The sequence below is a fragment of the Hylobates moloch genome, unplaced genomic scaffold (assembly GCF_009828535.3).
Source record: "Hylobates moloch isolate HMO894 unplaced genomic scaffold, HMol_V3 SCAFFOLD_1, whole genome shotgun sequence".
Taxonomy (NCBI): Eukaryota; Metazoa; Chordata; class Mammalia; order Primates; family Hylobatidae; genus Hylobates; species Hylobates moloch.
This window is the reverse complement of record NW_026652276.1, coordinates 114548456-114564870: the sequence shown is the minus strand read 5'-3', so window position 1 is coordinate 114564870 and position 16415 is coordinate 114548456.

Sequence of the window (16415 nt, the reverse complement as noted above, 5' to 3'; positions counted from 1 at the left end):
TGGTGTTAGCTGGTAAAATGTCTGAAGAATCTGTGAACCCAAAAAAGCCATGGGTACCCCCTTGGTGGTGGTAACAATAAATGTTATTTATTTTTTTGAGACAGAGTCTCACTTTGTCGTCCAGGCTGGAGTGCAGTGGTGCAATCTCGGCTCACTGCAACCTTCACCTCCCAGGTTCAAGCTATTCTTCTGCCTCAGCCTCCCAAGTAGCTGGGATTACAGGTGCCTGCCACCATGCCCAGCTAATTTTTGTATTTTTAGTAGAGACAGGGTTTCACCATGTTGGCCAGGCTGGTCTCGAACTCCTGACTGCAGGTGATCTGCCCGCCTCAGCCTTCCAAAGTATTGGGATTACAGGTGTGAGCCACTGTACTCGGCCACAATAAATTTTACATTAGTGAGATCCATAGTGGCCCACCTATCATTTTTCTTTTGCATGTTACTTTATTAATCTGATCGGTTGTTTCAAGCTATTTCACTATCTTTGATTTTGTTACCCAGGAGGAGGGAAAATCCACAGTTGACAGGACCCAATATAGATGAAGCCAATGTCAGTTAAACCTCAGTTCTTCCTAAAAACTCATCCTGGGTATGTAACATTTACTAAAAATAGTAATAAAAGGCCATAAAGAGAAACTTTTTGCACAAGCAGATAGAATGTCTGTGATATTCATATTGCCAGGGAAATGACACAACACTAGAAGAAATTATCATCATATGACTCACCACTACCCTTGCCAGTTCTTTTGCTGACAGATGGAGAGATAAAAGATCTAAAACTATGTCTATGAGGGATTAGCGTTCTAAAATTGTGGTCACTCATAAGAATGCAATATTAACACTCATTTGAAAAGACAGCAGCACATTGAGGGTTTTTCTTATGGGACCCCAGCTGGCCCCACCCAGAAGACAGAGCTCAGTAACTCCAGGAGTCCATGGGAGTTACTTCCCTCGCTTCGTTTTTTCCTTCCCTTCTTTCCAGGCCTTCCTTTCTTCCTCTCCTTTCCCCTCGTTCCTTCCTCCCTTCTCTCTTTTATTTCTATTTCTCTTTCTGTTTTGTTTTCTTTCTCTTTCTTTCCTTACAACAGATGGGATTTTATTTTTATAGACTGAAGTATAAAATTTCAGTCAAAATATTATCCTAGAAAGGAGTATAAATAATTTTTTGTCTCATTATATCTAACGGGTTTTCAAGCAAACTAAATATCCAGGTCAGCAAAGAAACTGTAACTATGTAATTTATTGTGAAGATGCATTCTCTTCTAACACAAGCTCTACCCAGCAGGAGGGTTTTCCTAAATTTAAATGGGCAGTAAAGCATGTTCTCCTCTTTGCTAGGCAAGTTTTTGCAAACACCCTGTTGCCAAGCTGCCGTCTCTGTGCAGGGAGGCTTACACAATGGCTGCCAATTGACTGCAGCAAGTACTGAGGGCAGTGGAGGAAGAAGGGGCCAGTATGATCGGACATGGGAAGGGGATCAAAGGTACAAAAGCACTGAGCACTAAGCTCTGATTTTTTATCTTGCCCAAATTCCAACCTAAGGGGTCTAGGGAGTCATGCCCTACAAACCATAAATTCTCATCAGATGGGTTTTATTGGACCCTATATATTGTGACTTACTTTTCAATCTGACTCTGGCATAACATTACCAGACAAGGAAAAAAAATATTTAACCACAAAAATATATTTCCTTGCCATACCTTAAAATTGCCTTGCAAAATGTCTTGTGGGAAGAATCCACATTCTATACAAAATCGCCTTCCTCCTTTGTTTGTCTTCCTTCCTTTCCAGATCCAGGAGATAATCAACTAAGAGCCAGGCACCCTTTTAAGTTCTGTAAAAAACAATTTACAAACCGCTCTCTCTAAAGTCAGCTACCTAAGAGCTTTCTCTGCACAATAAAACTTGGTCTCCACAAACCTTTATCTTTAACCTGAACATTCCTTTCTTTCTATCCCAGGTCTTCAGACAAGCTCAACCAATTGTCAACCAGAAAATGTTTAAATTTACCTATAGCCTGGAAGCCCTCCCTTTTGTCCCACCTTTCTAAACCAAACCAATGTATTTCTTAAATGTATTTGATTGATGTCTCACGCCTTCCTAAAATACATAAAACCAATCTGTACCCTGGCCACCTTGGGCACATGTTCTCAGGACCTCCTGAGGGCTGTGTCATGGGTCATGGTCACTCATACTTGTCTCAGAATAAATCTCTTAAAATATTTTACAGAGTTTGACTAGGCATAAAGCAGAAATGAATAGAAAACGAAATGCATGTAATCCACACTTCCCTCAGCAACACCAGCTTTAGATAGACTATTTGTCTGTGACAAATAATTAGGGCATGACTAATAATTTCCATATTAACAAGAAATTATTTAGTTCTGAGTCTTCAACTCACATTTTCACTGGAATCCTACAAGTATCAGAGGCATTTGAACCACAGCGACTCCATCTTGAACAGGGCTGGGTAAAATAAGGCTGAGACCTACTGGGCTCCATTCCCAGGAATTTAGGCATTCTAAGTCACAGGATTAGACAGGAGGTCACCACAAGATACAGGTAACAAAGACCTTGCTTATAAAACAGTTTGTGGTAAAGAAGCCGGCCAAAACCACCAAAACCAAGAGTGACTTCTGGTCATTCGTCACTGCTCATTACATGCTAATTATAATGCATTAACATGCTACAAGACACTCTCTTCAGTGCCATGAAAGTTTACAGATGCCAAGGCAACGTCCGGAAGGTACCCTATATGGTCTGAAAAGGTGAGGAGGAGTCCTCAGTTCCAGGAGTTTCCCACCCCTTTCCTGGAAAACTCATGAATAATTCACCCCTTGTTTAGCATATAATCAAGAAATAACCATAAAAATGGCCAATCAGGCCAAGCACAGTGGGTCACACCTGTAATCCCAGCATCTTGGGAATCCAAGGGGTGCACATCACCCGAGGCCAGGAGTTTGAGACCAGCCTGGCCAACATGGTGAAACTCTCTACTAAAAATACAAAATCAGCCAGCTAGGCATGGTGGCACATGCCTGTAGTCCCAGCTACTCAGGTGGTTGAGGCAGGAGAATCGCTTGAACCCAGGAGGCGGCAGTTGCAGTGAGCCGAGATCGCGCCACTGCACTCCAGCCTGGGTGACAGAGTGAGACTGTGGATCAAAAAAAAAAAAAACAGAAAAAGGCCAATCAAAAGCCCCCAGGGCTGCTCTGCCTATGAAGTAGCCATTATTTTATTCCTTTACTTTCTTAATAAGCTTGCTTTCCCATTACTCTATAGACTCGCGTGGAATTCTTTCTTGCAGAGATCCAAGAACCCTCTCTTGGGGTCTGGATTGGGACCTTTTTCTGGTCACACAAGCACTTCATGTCCTCCTTTTCCCTTATAGGATCCCAGGGGCTGCTAGCCATGGCCTAGCACAGTGCAGCACAGGGAGCACCACACACATCCTCAGCTGTGCTCCCAGGGATGCCTCCTGCACAGTCCAGTGTGAACAGCTGCCCAGAGCCAAGAAGGGCAGTGTTGCTCCACACGGGCAGTTGGCAGCCACGTGGTAGCTACTGAGATCTTCTTGTTTCTCATTATTTACTAAAACAAACAGAAACACTTATATGTCTAATAATGGATAAAATAAATTCTCATAGATCACACAATGGCATATGAAGCCAGTAAAATTATGTTACAGAAGAGTATTTAATGACAGAAAAACATTCATGATTTATTGCTAGATAACATGATAAAATTTGAACATAATAGGTAAAAAGACAAAAATGTGTAGTATAAAATAAAATTTCAGGACCCTCTAAATTTATTTTGCCAAGGAAGGAAGTTAAGCTCTGGAGACAGTAGCATGTTTGCAATTTCGCTTCTTAGATTATAGCTTAACCCTCTTCCTCATTGCTCCAGACCAGAGACCAGACATTCCCCTTTCCAATCACTGATGTTTGTTATAGATTAACTGTCTTTATTGTCCAGTTCCTAACCCAGACCAGATGGCGCCCAAGACCCCATGATAGTTACATCTTCAGGGTGGAATGTTAAATATACCTTTCCCTGAAAGAAACATACCATCTGGACTAATCATTTCATTGTATTTTAACTACACATTAAGTCTTCCATGGAAAGACACTGAAATTCTGTTAAAGTGCCCTAAGCTTTGTCCATGTAAATGATCCCAAACTTCTACCCTCTGGAGCACTGACTTCCATTCTTTGAAATCTGGGCTTCCTGGGTGGCCTGTCCTCAATCTTTGCACTTGAATAAACTCGCTTTAAACTAGAGTCTGACCTTTTTATTATTATTATTATTTTAGGTTGATTACAGGCACTGGAACATGACCAAAAGCAGGCAGTAACTAGAGCGGAGTCAGGCCATGAGAATCAGGAACCACAGTGTGTAAGATTTGCCATATGCAGCATTCGGCCTCCAGGTCCTCCCCAGTTCACACAGAGCTCAGTGTAGCTGGAAACCTCAGTCTTACTGGCTTGATGTGTCAGATGACAAAATTTAGACTGGCAGAACAGCTGGAAAGTTATGAAGAAATCCTGGAAAGGAGAAAACCACAGAGGAAAGAAACCCTTACATCTGATTATAAGCTCCGCCTAAATTCTGGGCTGACTTGATAAACTACAGTCAACAAAAAGAGTCAAACTGTGTAAAATATTTGAAGAGATTTATTCTGAGCCAAATATGAGTGACCATGGTCCGTGACACAGCCCTCAGGAGGTCCTGAGATCGTGTGCCCAAGGTGGTCGCGGTACAGCTTGGTTTTACAGTTTTAGGGAGGCATGAGACATCAATCAAATACATTTAAGAAATACATTGGTTTGGTTCTGGCCGGGCGCGGTGACTCATGCCTGTAATCCCAGCACTTTGGGAGGCCGAGGCAGGCAGATCACGAGGTCAGGAGATCGAGACCATCCTGGCTAACACGGTGAAACCCCCGTCTCTACTGAAAATACAAAAAATTAGCTGGGCGTGGTGGCGGGCGTCTGTAGTCCCAGCTAGAATCGGGAGGCTGAGGCAGGAGAATGGTATGAACCCAGGAGGTGGAGCTTGCAGTGAACTGAGATTGCGCCACTGCACTCCAGCCTGGCTGACAAAGCAAGACTCTGTCTCAAAAAAAACGACTGTGGGCCAGGCGCAGTGGTTCATGCCTATAATCCTAGCGCTTTGGGAGACCGAGGCAGGCAGATCACTTGAGGTCAGGAGTTTGAGACCAGCCTGGCCAACATGGTGATACTCTGTCTCTACTAAAAATACAAAAATTGGCCGGGCGCAGTGGCTCATGCATGTAATCCCAGCACTTTGGGAGGCCGAGGAGGGCAGATCACCTGAGGTCAGGAGTTTGAGACCAGCCTGGCCGGTGAAACCCCGTCTCTATTAAAAATACAATAATTAGCCAGACGTGGTGGCATACACCTGTAATCCCAGCTACTCAGGAGGCTGAGGCAGGAGAATTGCTTGAACCCGGGAGGTGGAGATTGAGTGAGCTGAGATTGCGCCACTGCACGCCAGCCTAGGTGACAGAGTAAGACTCTGTCTCAAAAAAAAAAAAAAAATTAGCCGGGCATGGTGACACATGCCTGCAATCCCAGCTACTCAGGAGGCTGAAGCAGAATTGCTTGAACCCGGGAAGCAGAGGTTGCAGTGAGCCGAGATTGCACCACTGCACCTCAGCCTGGGTGACAGAGTGACACTCCATCTAAAAAAAAAAAAAAAAAAGATAAAGTATTGTGGAAACCAAGTTTTATAGTACAGAGAAATCTCTCAGATAGAGGATTTCAGAGAGACAGCAGGTTGTAAAATGTCTCTTATTAGACCTAAAAGGGTGCCTGGCTCTTAGTTGATTATCTCCTGGATCTGGAAAGAAAGGAAGGAAAACAAAGGGGAAAGAGGATTCTCTATAGGATGTGGATTTTTCCCACAAGAGACATTGCAGGGCAATTTTAAGGTATGGCAGGGAAATATATTTTGGGGTTAAATATTTTTTCTTGTCTCATAATGTTATGCCAGAGTCAGATTGAAAAGTAAGTTACAATATATAGGGTCAAAATCCGTCTGATGAGAATTTATGGTTTGTAGGGCATGACTCCCTAGACCCCTTAGGTAGGAATTTGGGCAAGATGAAAAATCAGATCTTAGTCCTCACTACATAAACACGGGGAAGATCCCCGTGGGGCCAGCAAAAAAGTAACAAATGAAAACTAAAAGAATAGGTATTTCATCTACTTCCCACTGCAGGTTGTTAAAGAAAAACTAGAGTTGGACAGTAGTTACAACAGTAAAGATTTTATTCAGGAACTATTGCAATAGGGGAAAGGAGCCTCAGAATAGAACTGGGCTCAAGTCTGAATACTGCAAAGACAAGTGGGAATTTACAGCTGTGAACTAAATATTAAAATTCTAAGCCCCCGAACCATCTGAATGAACCCCTCTTGTTAGCCAAGGGCATTCCAAAGTTAACCTGAAAATGTAGTTCAGGCCATGATGGGAAGTGGGGGTTTGACGTGCCTCATTACCTTCCTCCCTTTGGAATTCTGGCACAACTGACCAGCATTAACATAAAAACAGAGATCTTAATACTTTTTGTAGCAATAAGATACCAAATTCCAGCCTGACTCTAGTATAGCATCACCTGACCGACAGCAGGCCCTGAAAGAAATCAGAGTATTTTACCCTAAAATGTATTTCTTCAACATATCTTGAAATGGCCCTGCAAAGCTGTCTCTCGTAGGGAAAAATCTACATTCTATAGGGAATCCCCTTTCATTTCCAGGTCTTTGTCCTGATCCAGGAGAGAATTAACAGAGTCTGGCGGCTTTTTTAGCCTGATAAGAAACATTTATAAGCTATTCTCTGAAGCCTGCTACCAGAATCCTTCATCTGTATAATAAGAACCTTGGTCTCCACATCCCTTCTCTTAACCCAGACACTCCAGGTCTTTAGATAAACTGTTTCAACCAATTGCCAATCAGGAAATCTTCTTTCAATCCACCTATAACCTAGAAGCAACCCACTTCTCTGCTTTGAGTTGTCCTGCCTTTCCAGATAGAACCAGTGTACATCTTCCATGTATTGACTGATGTCTTATGTCTCCCTAAAATGTATCAAACCAAGTGTTAGCCAAACCACCTTGGCACATACTGTCAGGACCTCCTGAGGCTGTATCACAGGCATATCCTTAAACTTGGCAGAATAAACTTTTAAATTGATTGAGCCTTGTCTCTGATACTTTTTGGTTTACATAGCCAAGGAGCAGGGTGGAGGTCAGTGGATGGAAAAGTATTAAGAAGAAACATCGGGGCAAGGGGGTTTTGGTTACAGAGGTCTAACAGGACTCCTGCTGAAGGCAGGCCAGGGTGATCAGAGGTCACCGGGAAGTTGGTGGAGAATGAGGAATTTGATCAGCTATTGAAGGTGACAGTAAACTGACTTGAGATTCTTGCTACAACTGGGCTCTTGAGGACAAGGCCCAAGGACACGTCTTAGTCCAAAAGGAACTCAGAGGAGCCTATCTAGAGTTTGGCCAAAGATAGGATCTCTGTCAAGGAGATGCCCAGGTTTGGAATTCTTTTTTATTTTATTAATTTCTTTAGAAGACATGTTTAGGCTGAGTGAGGTAATCCCAGCATCCCTGTAATCTCAGCACTTTGGGAGGCCAAGGCAGGCGGATCACCTGAGGTCGGGAGTTTGAGACCATACTGACCAATATTGAGAAACCCTGTCTCTACTAAAAATACAAAAATTAGCCAGGCATGATAGTGCATGCCTGTAATCCCAGCTACTCGGGAGACTGAGGCGGGAGAATTCCTTGAACCCAGGAGGCAGAGGTTGCAGTGAGCCAAGATCGCTCCATTGCACTCCAGCCTGGGCAACAAGAGGGAAACTCCATCTTAAAAAAAGGAAAAAAAAAAGACATGTTTAAAGATTATAACAGTGCATTGTGATGTTTATAACAGGTAGATGTTATGTATATGCTAACAATAATGCAATTTACAGGCGGTGTATATTGAGCTATATGCCCTTATTTTATTTATTTATTTATTTATTTATTTATTTATTTATTTAAGATGGAGTCTTGCTCTGTCGCCCAGGCTGGAGTGCAGTGGCACGATCTCGGCTCACTGCAACCTCCAACTCCTGAGTTAAAGTGATTCTCCTGCCTCAGCCTCCCAAGTAGCTGGGATTACAGGCACCCGCCACCGCACCCAGCTAATTTTTGTATTTTTAGTAGAGACAGGGTTTCACCATGTTGGCCAGGCTGGTCTCAAACTCCTGACCTTGTGATCCACCTGCCTCGGCCTCCCAAAGTGCTGGGATTACAGGCGTGAGCCACCGCGCCCTGCCTATGTGCCTTTATTTTATGTGAAGGAGGACAACATTAAGTAGACCACGTTAAACTAAAGATGCATGCTGTGGGCCGGGCGCGGTGGCTCATGCCTGTAATCCCAGCACTTTGGGAGGCCGAGGCGGGCGGATCACGAGGTCAGATCAAGACCATCCTGGCTAACACAGTGAAACCCCGTCTCTACTAAAAATACAAAAAATTAGCTGGGCGTGGTGGCGAGCGCCTGTAGTCCCAGCTACTTGGGAGGCTGAGGCAGGAGAATGGCATGAACCCCGGAGGTGGAGCTTGCAGTGAGCCGAGATTGCACCACTGCACTCCAGCCTGGGTGACAGAGTGAGACTCCGTCTCAAAAAAAAAAAAAAGAGGCATGCTGTAATCCTCAGGCATTGGTTCTCATCTGATGGTGATTTTTCTCTCCAGGGCAACATTTGGCAAAAAAATATCTGAAGACTTTTTTTTTTTTAATTGTCACAACTGTTGGGTGGGGGACTTAGTGGGGAGGACTTGTTACCAGCATCTAGAGGGTAAAAGCCAGTAATGCTGCCAACTATCCTGCAGGGCATGGGACAGCTCCTCACAGTAAGGAATTATCTAGTTTAAAAGGTCAGTGATGCCAAGGTGAGAAACTCTGTCAAAAAACAAGCTAACAAAAAACCCATAGAGGCATAGCTAAAAAGCCTATGGGGGAAATTAAAATGGAATACCAAAAAAATTCAGTTAACCCAAAAGAAGGCAGAAAAGGAGGAGCAGAATAACAAAAAGCAGATAAGACAAATAAAAACAAAATTTTATACCTAAATCCATTCATATCAATAATTATACTAAACCTAAATGGACTAAACATTCCAATTAAATGGCTGAGAATAGATAAAACAGCAAGGCATATAAGTGACACACTTTTATTTTTTGATAATTTTCAGTGGTTTATTTCATACAATACATAATAAAGTACAAACTTCTTAGTATGCCATATTAGATCCTTTATAATCTGCCCACCACTTATTTTCAGTATGTTTACAAAGAAAATGGAAAACAACAGTGTATTTTTTTTTGGAGATGGTGAGATTTCCATCCCAATATAACTCAATTTATTTTTGGTGGCCTTTTTCCAGTAGGAATTCTCTTTGATACTGTGAATCATCTGAACATCCAAGTGTCAACAGAAGGTTGTGTCGAATTGGTAGAATTATGGATGTCTTCTATTTGCTTCTTGTGCCTTTCTATCTTTTTCAAATACTTCTCTATAAACACATAAACACTTATAGTTGGAAAAAATATAAATAAATAGTAGGCAAGCAAGCAAATGTTTTATTTGACTTGCTGAAGATAATTAAATCCACCTTATTTAAATCACAGCTGTGACTGCCCACTTGCTGCTTCCCCTCGAAGCATCCTCATCACTGATGGGGCTCATCAACTCCCACACAGTAAGCGCCTTCGATGCTCCTAATGCCAGGCATCACATAGGAGGGAGGGAAACAGTTACTGAGGGGTTTAGAACCAGCAGGGCTTTGACTGTGACACAGCAACTGGGGTAAACATGCTCTTCTTCCTTCCCCACTGGCATTATTTCTGAAGTTGGGGAAAGCACACACTGGGCTGTGTAGGGCCTGGGACAAATAACGTTTTGAAGGGCGGCTATTTACATAAACAATTTGAATCACCCCAAGTCATTGTAATGGCACCATTCTTGTGGCTTAATCTCTCTCCGGGCTACTCTCCTGGAAAACCCCACAAGTTCCAGCTACAGATACCCCAGGAAAACTCCAGAGATACAAGTCCTAGAGCTTCTGGGGTATCAGCAGGGCAGGATATAGAGGGACGGAGAGTTCTCCAAAGGGAAGAAATGGGAACGAACCCTTGTATGTCCCATAGGGCTTGGAGCACCCCATCCAGTTGGCATTGCCAGGCATGGCCAATCCCAGGGATGGAAGAAGAACTTGGACATTGTTGAGGAAGAGCCTAGAGTGACATTATGCCATCTATGTCTGTTTCTCTTTATCCTTCTCTCTTTCTTCCTCTGCCCAGCACATTAAGTCTCATGGGGCCAAGTCACAGCACATTTGAAGGAAGCATCCGATGCTCACATCCAAAGCCTTCTTTTCGTCCTCTAATTAGTAAAAATCGTATGTCCTAGTGTGGAACCCAGGTGTTTTGAGTCTCTCCACCTCACCTAGTATTATACAAGCTAGATCAGTCATTTTTTCTACCTGTATTATTTGATAGGCAAATCATGGCACCCTGCTATCTAGGTACTGGTCATTAGTCCCTTGATTTGTGTGTATGTAACAGCTTTATTAAGATATAATTCACATACCATATAATTAATTCCTTTACAGTGTAAAATTCAGTGGCTTTCAGTGTATTCACAGAGTTGTGCAACTATCACCGTAATTCATTTTAGATCATTTTCATCACTACAAAAAGAAACCCTATACCTCCTAGCCATCAGTTCCCATCCTCCTCCCATCAGCTCCCGATATTGACTATTTTTTCTGTCTTAATAGATTAGTCTATTCTGGACATTTCATAGAAATGGAATCATACAATGTGTGATCTTCCATGACTGGCTTCTTTCACTTAACACAATGTTTTCAAGGTTCATCGATGTTATCACATGTATTGATACTGCATTCCCTTTTGTGTGGTAAAATAAACATAACATAAAATTCATCATTTTAAATATTTTATGGTGTACAATTCAGTGGCATTGAGTTTGTTCACAATGTTATGCAACCGTCACTACTACCTAGTTCCAGAACATTGTGGTCATTCCTAAAGCAAAACCCTGACTTGTTAAGAAATCACTCCCCATCTCTCCTCCTCTCAGCCCCTGGTAACTCCTAAGCTGCTTTCTGTCTCTATGAATTTGCTTATTCTGGACATTTCATATAAATAGGATCAGACAATATTTGCCATTTTGTGACTGGCTTCCTGGTCTAGTATGTTTTCAAGATTCATCCATGTCATAGCAAGTATCAATACTTCATTCCTTTTCAGTGTTGAATAATATTCTCTTGTAGAGACATACAGTGCCACATTTTATTTTTCCATTCATCAGTTGAGGAATGTGTGTATTGTTTACACTTTTTGGCTGCTATTAGTAATGTTGCTATGAACATTCATGTACAAGTCTTCCCGTTGACTTATGTTTTAATTTCTCTTGGGCATATACCCAGACATGGAGCCTCTACCTTTTATATTCTTCTCCTAGGTGGCTTACTGGGTCTTTACGAGAAGAGAACAATTTAGGACCTGCACTCACAGGACAGCTTCTTAGGAAGTTTAAGGAACTCACTGTATCCTTGAAATAACCAGGACAGATCCTCCAAACATGAAAATAAATGGAGAAGCACCAGATGGGGAGGGTAACTGGATCTTGTGTCTCCAACTCCTGTTTCCCAAGATTTACACCCTCTGGGGTTTTCTTAATTTCCATGGCTGCCTCCTGCTGATGGCAGACTGGGCACAGGTCCCTCCCTTTGATGCTCTGACCCCAGATGGGCTCCATTCCTGTGACATGAGTGAGCGCAAACTGAAATTGCTAAAACAAGACTTTAGTAAGGCTTGTATTAGTCTGTATTCATATGCTATAGAGAAATACCTGAGATTGGGTAATTTATGAAGAAAACAGGTTTAATTGGTTCTCGGTTCTGCAGGTTGTACAGGAAGCATGATGATCTGCTTGGCTTCTGGGGAGGCCCTGGGAAGCTTACAATCATGGCAGAAGGCAAAGGGGGAGCAGGCATGTCGTATGGCCAGGGGAGGAGTAAGATAGTGAAGGGGGGGTGGGGTGCTGCACACTTTTGAACAACCAGATCTCATGAAATCACTCACTATCATAAGGACATCACCAATGAAATGGTGCTAACCTGTTCGTGAGAAATCCACTCCCATGATCCGATCACCTTCCACCAGGTCCCACTTCCAACAATGGGGATTACATTTCAATAAGAGAATTGGGCAGGGACATGGATTCAAACTCTATCAGGCTCCAAAGAAAAATGGGAACAGATCAAGATAGCACATACATAATAATGTGGTTTAAAATGTACAATGTATTCTGCTTAAACTGGGGTCCTGTCATAATCCCTTTCCAGCCTAGCTGCAGTCTTGCCTCCATGAGGCAGGAGCCATCCAAGTGTCCCACCAGACATAACTGGATTCCTCCATGTCTGGACCAAGAGGGTGGGGCTCTGAGTGGGGCAGGAGTCCCGACTCCTATCTATATGGTCCAGCTGGAAGACGAGTAAGACTGACATCCACTCACTTAAGAGGAGGTCTCACCCATTCTTAGAGGGCAGCCTTACCCATAGTCTCAACAATGTCAAAACGCCTCACACTAAGCCCGACATCCCATGAGAGATGGACGCATGGCAGAGAGGGGGATGGTTTCTTGCTATTATCTGCTTGGGACACCAGGTAGTGAAGTAGCTAGCCAGCACATTCTTTATGAAGGGAGAAGCTGCATCAAATGAAGTCCAGGCTGTGTCAAAAGAAGCCTATTTCTTTGCATAGAGAAGAAGTAAGAAAATAATCATGTAGGCGGGGCGCGGTGGCTCACGCCTATAATCCCAGCACTTTGGGAGGCCGAGATGGGTGGATCATGAGGTCAGGAGATGGAGACCATCCTGGCTAACACAGTGAAACTCCATCTCTACTAAAAATACAAAAAAATTAGCCGGGCGTGGTGGTGGGCACCTGTAGTCCCAGCTACTCAGGAGGCTGAGGCAGGAGAATGGTGTGAACCTGGGAGACGGAGCTTGCAGTGAGCCGAGATCGCGCCACTGCACTCCAGCCTGGGCGACAGAGCGAGACTCCGCCTCAAAAAAAAAAATGAAATAAAATAAAGAAAATAATCATGTAGATAAAGGCAGAAACAGCAACCTGAGACGTGAGGTGGTACCTTATAGCACTTGTTAAGGAAAAATACTTTTGTATGTTTTAGAGAAAAGATCTGACCACTGCAGCTGCTCTTTGTGCCAAGTAAAGCAGATCCCACTAACCTATGAATACCGTCACGTGAACAGTAGCATAGTAACTCATATTTCACTGGCTCATTGCCTGCAAACCAGTCTCCTCCCAAATCTTAACAAGAGTTGTCCTGGTATGTGTCTTATGTTCATGAACAAGTCTACTCCCTGAGTGCTGCCACTGCTCTTCAGGGCACCACACTGTCTCTGTCACGCTGACAGGCATGATGGCCGCAGCACCAGAACCCTCAGAGTCCCCACACATGTGGTCTGCAGTGAGGTGGGGAAAATGCACAGTTATTGGCAGAGCAGTTCCTTCACTGAGCATGACTACCTTCTCTTTTCCTACCACCCTTCCACAGGTGGTACTGTGGACAGAGACTGTTTTCTATTCTTTCATGATCAGTCAGGTGCGGCCACAATGGGGACACGGGAGGCACAGAAAAGTTGACTGTGCTTCCAGGTCCTAGAGAGGCAGTCACTGTGCACCATGAAGGGGCCACCCTGCAAAGGGCGGGGGGGCTCCACCACGTGGGAGGAGAGCAGAGGGAGTGGGGACCTGTGGGCCAGTGCTGTCACTGGGGGTCAGGGTGGACACAAGCAAAAAGCAGGTGGGGCTTCATCGGTGTGTTGAGCGTCTCAATATTACAGGAAAATTATTCAATGTCAACTGTTAAAGCACAGGGTCTTAATTTGTTTTCTGTTGCTTATAACATAATACCTGAAACTAGGTAATTTATAAAGAAAGGGAATTTATTTTTTACAGTTTTGGAGTTGGAGAAGTCCAAAGTCAAAGGGCCACACCTGGCGAGGGCCTTCTTGTTGGTGGGGAGCCTCTGCAGAGTCTAGAGGCAGCACAGAGCACCCCATAGCGAGGGGTTGAGTGTGCCAGCTCAGGTCTCTCTTTTTCATATAGAGCCACAGTCCCACTGCGAGACAACCCGCTAATCCCTTCATCCACGAATGGATTACTGTCACACTGGGGATTAAGTCTCAACATGACTTTTAGAGAGGAAAAACATTCACACCATTCACAGCACACGATAAGGCTGACTTTATTAAGGACCTTAATGGTATGGGGACCACCACGATGGGATTTTGCAGTGTGGGGAGAAAGATTGAGCTTAATTCCCAATACAAGTGGAAATGGATAGCCAAGAAGCAAGGTGAGGGTGACTGGATGGAAAATTACTAAGAGATAACATGAAGGGGAAGGTGGGTACTGACTAATCTTACCTAATAGGCTTCTTGCTGAACACAGGCCAGGTTGATCCGACATCACCTAGGGGATGGTGAGGGATGGGGAACCTGGTCAAATAATGGGGGTGATCACATATTAGGGGGTGGTTCTTGCTAAAGTGACTTAGCAAGGCTCTTTGCTAAAACTGGATTTTATAAGGAAGTGTGTAGATGGGCCTTGGAGGAGATTCAGGAGCCTGACTAGCTTGGTAGAGCAAAGAATCTCTGTCACTAGGTCACAGTCCGGGAGGGCAGGAAGGGGAACTGTGGCAGGGCCAGCTCACCACGCTGGGGCATCTGGTCACCTGGGCGGGGTGGGGGAGGGGGGGGCTCACTGCCTGTTTTCGGTGTTGAGGCTGCAGGGAAGCGTGAAGTTCTGAAATACATAATACAGGCCCCACGTGGTTCTGACCCAGCACCACGCAGTTCTCAGAACCATGCATTCTAGGCCTGCAAGCACCTGAGGCTTGGTTCCCGGGCCAGAGGCTGGTACCTGACTCTGGGGTAAAGAGGAGAGCCGGGCTGTCTGCGGAGCCCCAGGGCTCGGCGATGGCTTAACCCCACAGTGAGAGCCCTCGTGCCCCAGGTTTTCCATCGTCTTCCTCTCACCTTTGGGGCGCTCCAGATGAGAGGTGGCGTTTCTCAGGGAGGCGCCCCCACCTCAGCTCCTCCTGTCTCAGGCCCCACTTGGTGGGGAGCCGCTGCAGTCGGGGAGCCGGGCTTGCCCCTGCGGGCAGTCACCGCTGCCCTGTGCCCCAAATCCCCCTCTCCGCCCCCCAGTGACCTCCTGCCTCCGGGGCTCCTCTCCGCCTTGCTGCCTGCTGTGGCTTTAGAAGGGAGCTCAAGCTCAGCAGCGTTTGGGGCAGCCACGTTAGGTGCTGGGGAATGGAAGAGGATGACACTGCCTATTTTGACTCAGATCTTCAAGGATGAGCACACCCTCCCCTGGTAGCCACTTCCGCACCCGCCGGTCACCCCGTAGGGCCTTGCCCCGCACCGCACCCGGTGGCCTCCCCGGAGGGCCGTGACCCAAGCACCACACCCAGCGGCTTCCCCAGGTGCTGCTCCGCCCAGTGCCCGCAGCCTGAGCAACGCCCCAGATCGCAACGTGGTGCCACAACGCCGCCCTCTCCCACATGGTTTCCTTTGACTCTGCCTTCCTTTGAAAGGTCAGTTGCCAGGGGTCCTCACGACTCCTCGGGTGTGCTTTTGGCCGGCATGTATGTCCTCTTGCCCTTCTCTTACACGGAAGAGTGGGTAGGGTGTCCTAAGAATTTGGCTTGTCCTAAGGAAAATAAAGTTGTAATTTCAAGGCACTGACCAAGGTCTCTGTACTACTCAAGAGCTCAACAGCGGCCATGGGGGAAGATAGCCCCGGGTGTAAAAGGGCCGCAGAAGGGATCCCCTGTGCTCTGCATTTAAAAACCCTCAGGGGACAGGAGGCTGAAGAAAGGGAACCCACCACTTCTCCGTAAAATAGTGTCAGTGAGCTGTCCAGGAGGGCAGGGGATCTGCCGATAAGACAGCATTTAGGAAAATATGCCGATTCCTTAAATTGGGTTTCGATTTTTCAGCTTTTGAAAATATTGGTTTTCTTTAGGACACGTTTGTGTACTTGCCAACAGTTGCCAGTTATCCACCAGCAGACTGCAGGAAGAAGAGACAATCTTCACCTCCCTCCTGGGTAGGAAGAGCTCAGAGTTCACTAGGCTTAGCCTAACAAAGCCCGCAGTGGACGTTTCTGCTGTACCTGTCCAAGGCGTGATAGTTCCCCAGACTTTGGGGAATATCCACCCTGGGTTATTTTGTCTAGTTAAGTCCCTGTGGTGGGATAAGGATGGCTCCTAAAG